Here is a 6,359-nt window from a genome sequence, read left to right as displayed (position 1 = left end):
TTACGCAGCCAAAGATCAAGAATTAAGGGTGTTGTGAGGCCTAGAATTCTAAATCCCCGAAGTGTGTCTGTGGGGGTGGAAACTAAGTGAGGCACTCAGGCACATTTACTTGGGAGTAAGTCCTACTGCACAGTATTAGGTATGAACCTGTGGTAGATTAAAAAGTAAAAGAGAGAGAATGACTGGATGTTAGTCTGTAAGTGTGCTGATGATGCCAAATTCCAGCCATCCACATAATCTTAGCAGCCTGTTTTACACACAAAATTAGAAAGTTTATGGCTGCCCCTTATAGGGAAGGTCTTTGGGAGACAAAATAAGCTGTTACTCTTTACTTTCCTCTGATCACCCTCTAGGAAATGAATCGAAAGAAGCAAAATCACTTGAGGAGCAATCCTGCGAATGTCCACCAGGTCCCACAATCAAGTCACCACCAGCAATTCATCATGATCAACACTATTGGAAGACTGCAGAAAAATCTCACAGGCTCAATGGGGTACAATTGCCCTTAGTTTTGTTTAGGTGGAGATCATCAACCAAGGGCCCTGTGTGGGGTGAAGGCAGAAAACTGATGGCATTCAGGACGTTAGAGGACAACTGCACACTCACCTTGCCCAAAAAGAGAAGGGTTGAAAACCAGGCAGCTGGAGAGGAAACGGTATCCAGATTTCATTTTGTAAAACAGGTCTGAATAACCGGTTTGATGCATATACAACAAATAAATCAGTCCTTCAGAACAAGGTGCCAGATGGCAGAAAGCTGATCATTCAGCTCTGATTTGCATTATGTGTATATATTATCCCATTTTTTTCACCAAGCAGCTGAATAAGGTAGTGTATATTGTTCTTCATCTCCCTCCAGTTTTTATATTCAAAAGAACCTTGTGAGGTATAATGATTGACCCAAGGGAGTGAAAATTTGAACCCAGGTCTCCCTAGTTCTAGTTTGAAACTGACCGCTACAGTGACTCTCAGCGAGGCCTCAATAAACCCACCCAGCAACATTTCCAACTTTTTGCTAAGTAGGAATGGACATGAGTCAAGTTTCCTCAGAGGTTGCTCTCATGAGTCCAGGCACGCCCTCTGCTTTGGCAGACCAGGCAAATGGAAAGCAATCGAAATAAACGGGATAAAACAGAGCATCTGACATCTGAAATTCTGTATTTGTCTATTCCTTCATACCAAGGGTAAGCGTGCTCAGTGGACAGTAGACAACTTTCCAGAGGCATGGAAAATTGTCTAAACTTGATCATTCTGGAAGTGGGGCTGAACTGCTTGGTGAAAGCAGAATACAACCCTGCCACAAGCACTCATCTCTCACACAGGAGATTCCTAAATCTATGCCCCCCCACCCCACAACATAGGGGCTGCAGCTCTTCTAATTCTTAACTCATAAAATAGTTAAATATCCCTGTAGTGCACTGTTATTTGTCCCTAAGTAGACATTCCACCTTTAGCTTACCAGTCCACAAAAGTCTAGAGCAGGTTGCATCAGCCTTCTCCGAGATGCTGGTGGGATCTTTCATCCCACTTATTACTGCAATATTAAATTATTAGGATTAATCTTAACTTCTTTCTTTTTTAAAAGTAATTTGTAAGTTGGTCTCGAGGAATTTCCCTGACACTATTTTCCTCTGCTGCCCCTCATGCCTGGAATGCTCTTCCAGAACACCTGAGAACTACCAACTCAATCACAGCTTTTAAAACACAGCTAAAAACTTTTCTTTTCCCTATAGCTTTTAAACTTTGAGTTTGTTCTGACTCTATACTGTTAGCTTCACCCTTCCCGGTGCCTGTTTACACTTCCCTGTGCCTGTTTGCATTCTCTTTCCCTCCTTATTGTTTACTACAACTTTATTAGATTGTAAGCCTATGCGGCAGGGTCTTGCTATTTACTGTGTTATCTGTACAGCACCATGTACATCGATGGTGCTATATAAATAAATAATAATAATAATACTATTAAGTTCAAGTGATGGGTTTTATCTGGCTTAAGTGCTCTTCCTCTGTGGATTTCTTCTGTTATATTGTATTCAACTTTATTGTTACTGTTACCATTTCAGAATTAAACTACTTTCAGAGGTTGAATATCTAAAAAGCAGTATTTAGGATGCAATCCTATGTATGTTTAAATGGGGTGGGGGGTGGGGAGTCCTAAAACTCCCCCATCTCATCTAAACAAGCATAGGATTGTATTCTTAAACACTTAAAATAGACAAACAGCATAACAAAAATGTTTTGTTTGATTATTATTATTTATTTATTTATTTATTTATTTATTTATATAGCACCATCAATGTACATGGTGCTGTATTAAGGTTTTTTTTAATGGTCACTTTAGAAAAAAAGGACAAAAGCGTTTGCAAGCTTTTGAGAACATTTTCACCAGGCTAGATGATAGAAAAAGCAAGAGGTAAAGGAAAACAAAAAGTACAAAGCTTAGACCAGATGCTGTGGCCATGCAGCTTAGGTTTAGTTTCAAGATGGGGATTGCAGACTGAATGAAATAGTCACTGATAATTGTGGCAGGTATCAGATTACACCTGATATTCTGGGACAAAGAAGCAATGAATGGCTGAGCCCCTTGTCTGAAAACATAAAAGGCCAGCTGTAGCTCAGATCTGTCTCTTGCCTTAGGCAAAACGCACAGGTTCCTGGGTAGGCAGAGAGCAGAAGTAAAAAAGAAACATGACAGTCTTTATATACGGAGACTATTGAGAACCATAGTTTTAAAATTATGCAGTTTCAGTAGATTTAATTAATTAGTAAATCAAAAGCCATATGATTAATTGACTATTTATTTATTACATTTCTATACCGCCCAATAGCCGGAGGTCTCTGGGCAGTTCACAAAAATTAAAAACATTCGAAGTATAAAACAACAGTATAAAACCATAATATAAAATACAATATAAAAGCTCAACCAGATCAAAACAGCAGCAATGTAAAATTGCAAATTTAAAACACCAAGTTAAACTTTATTTATAGACTGTTAAAATGCTGAGAGAATAAAAAGGTCTTCATCTGGCATCTAAAAGCATATAATGTAGGTGCCAAGCGAACCTCCTTAGGGAGCTCATTCCACAGCTGGGGTGCCACAGCAGAGAAGGCCCTCCTCCTGGTAGCCACCTGCCTCACTAAGATTTATTTAATCAGATATCAGATCTAGTTACTTCCCATGTTGCAGGGATGAACTGTGGCACTGAAAATAAGTTCTGGGGTTGAGTCTTGCCTAAACTGGGCATGTTTAGCCTGGAGAAGAGAAGATTGAGGGGGGACATGATAGCATTCTACAAATACTTGAAAGGTTTTCACACAGAGGAGGGCCAGGATCTCTTCTCGATCATCCCAGAATGCAGGACACGGAATAATGGGCTCAAGATTCAGGAAGCCAGATTCCGACTGAACATCAGGAAAAACTTCCTGACTGTTAGAGCAGTACAACAATGGAATCAGTTACCTAGGGAGGTTGTGGGCTCTCCCACACTAGAGGCATTCAAGAGGCAGCTGGAAGCCCACTGTCAGATATGCTTTAGGGTGGATTCCTGCATTGAGCAGGGGGTTGGACTTGATGGCCTTGTAGACCCCTTCCAACTCTACTATTCTCTGATTAAGCCCCGTCCAAATACATACTCCTTCATTCCTGCTCTGTAAAACTGAAGTACAGTGCGTATGCAATTAAAGCTATCAACAGTACTCTGAATACTCTATGATATTTTTCCTAGGTTTTGGATGTTTGGGATAGTGGCAAGATTCAGAGCTCCGAAGAATTCAAAAAAACTGAGTGTGTGCAAGCAGCAGGAGGACACTGGGATGTTCCTGGATGGTTGCGCCATATGCATTGCCTGGGGTGGGGATAAGGAGGGGTGTCAATTTGACTTTTTGCTGAATGTAGCTCCCTTGCCAGTACCTAGTTTTATGGAAGGACTATGTTGAGGGGTGCGCTGCTGGAGGATGACAGACCAAGAGGATGACAGACCAAGATTTGGCCCAGTTTCTCCAAATGAGCTGCTAGCAAGTTCCATTGCTTTAGCTGTTGTTGTTCCCACTGCACACCCAATGGTAACCCCAATGTTTCCTGAAAGAAAATAAGGACACTCCTCTTGTGAACTTGGACACTTGCTGTTCAGTTATGCTGCAACAGCCTGACACCAGCTTCTGAAGCAGGGAATCTATCCAGATAGACTGGCATTTATGGCTGTGGGGCAGGGATGGATAGGAAGTGGCACATTCAGATTCATGCGCATACATGCACTGGCATCAAGATGAAACTTTTAGTGACTTGAGCTGAAATGGGAAGAATTATATTTTTTAAATGATTTTATTAGAAATAGGTGGTAATTGTTAGAAATGGATGGGATGTAAAAATGGAGGGTTTGGGTATAATTGTAAACCTGAATGCAGGACCTCTCTCTCTTTTTATTGATATAAGCTGCTTTGGGAACCAATAATTGTCTGAAAAGAAGGATAACAACACACTGAAGGCACAATCTACGCATGTTTAGACAGAAAAAAAGTCTTACAACTCCCAGCATGACTAAACTAGCATGGCTGTCTGGGAAATGCAGGGAGTCATAGGAATTTTTTTGCTGTCCAAACATCCATAGGATTGAGCCTTAAATAAGTATTTATTTATTTTTAATAAGGAAGAAAAATGTTGGGCAGGTTAATTAGGATGGCCACATACCCTCCTTTACAGTGCTCTGTTTGAACGGATGTCAGTAGACAGTCCTCTAATTGAAGGCATCCTCTGTTTGAAGGACTATCTATTCAAAGTCCAATTTAAAGTTAAAGAACCATCAGAAGGGAGAGGAGGGGCCTTGAAGTTGCCTATCAACAGTTAGCCCCTGGACAGCAGACTGAGCAGACCTACCAGGTTACATCGTCTTTCCCATGAAATGTATTGTACTTCTATTTAAATTATAATATTTGTTTATAAATTTTGCGCCTATTCGTATAAATTAGTATATGCAAATTTTATGCAAATCTGCCTTTGTCCTCTTTTAAAATAGGGATGGTTGGGTAAATATAGCCAATTGGACGGTATGCATCTGCTGATCCTGGAAAGCCCTCAGAAAAGCAGCTGCGGCAGCTAGAGACAGAAGACGTGTAATTTTTAGAGCAGCCAAGAGGCACAAAGGAGGGTTGCCAAGGTCTGAATGCCAAGCATTGCCTGCAAGTGCTTGCAAGATTTGCCTGCCTGGGCTAGGACGTTTGGGGAATGTGATTTTTTTGGTACTATTAAAGTGTGACATCATTGAAGAAGATTTCCTCCCCCGGAAAGATCTGTTTTTTTTAAAAAAAGAATATTTATTGTACAGAGACACGTGACAGGTCCACCGCGCTTGGGCGGGACAAAAGCTCAGCACTCTCCCTCAGCATGCTCGTGACGTCATCAACGAGTGACGGCTTCCTCTTACGACGCCATGTCCTATTCGTATCTCTATGGATACGACATTGCTGCTGAGTACGAGCTGGACTATTCCGTTTTGCCCCACCCCGAAAGACTCTACATACAAAAAAAACCACATTTCCCACAAAGCCTAAGAGCGGACCCGTCGCAAGGCATTGTGGGATAGGACAGGGTCCAGGGGAGCGTTTGATTGGAATCTGGGCTCCAAAATCCGCTCTTGGTCGTATTGGAGCTTGCTCAGTCGGAAATGGCAATCCTCCATTATGCCAATTAGCGGCATGTCGAGAGTCCAGTATTGGTCAAATGAGGTCAGAGAGCCCGGAAATCGGCTGGTTTATGGGCTGGAGTTCACACAAAGAGATATACAACATTCCAAGCGCTTCACACAGCCTAATTTCCGGTTCCCATTAGACTCTATGTGCGGGGCAAGAGTGCTGAAGCTATTGCAGGGATGGGGAATCTGTGGCCATCCAGATGTTGCTGGACTCCAGCTCCCATAACCCCTGAACATTGGCCATGCTGCTGGGTGTTGTAGTCCAACAACATCTGGAGGGCCACATTCCCTACCACTGGGCAGATAGAATAAAAGCTGCCCTGTTTAATCTGTTTTTCTTTTAGATGTTACAAAAAATAAATGGAAATTTATTGGAAATTGAACTGTTCCTACCTCATCTCCACCCAACTGACTAGAGTAACTGAAAGCAAGGCTTCAGCCCCAATTCGGATTGTAGGCGTTGTCAGAGAAAGAAAATAGGGATTGTATTGGGCATTTAGAAGAATCTGTAAGAAAAGAAGTCTGTACTTGGTCAGGAAATGTAAAGGGTCTTGTTGAACCAATATTTGAAACGTTGTGCAGTCCAATCAGGTGAAGGTTAACTCAGAAATAAATCCAATGAATCTAATGTGCCCAACTCCCAGGCAAGTGGTGAGGAATGCATGGCCTTCCAGAT

Source organism: Elgaria multicarinata, chromosome 11 (assembly GCF_023053635.1).
Source record: "Elgaria multicarinata webbii isolate HBS135686 ecotype San Diego chromosome 11, rElgMul1.1.pri, whole genome shotgun sequence".
NCBI lineage: Eukaryota > Metazoa > Chordata > Lepidosauria > Squamata > Anguidae > Elgaria > Elgaria multicarinata.
This window is presented reverse-complemented; position numbering follows the sequence as displayed.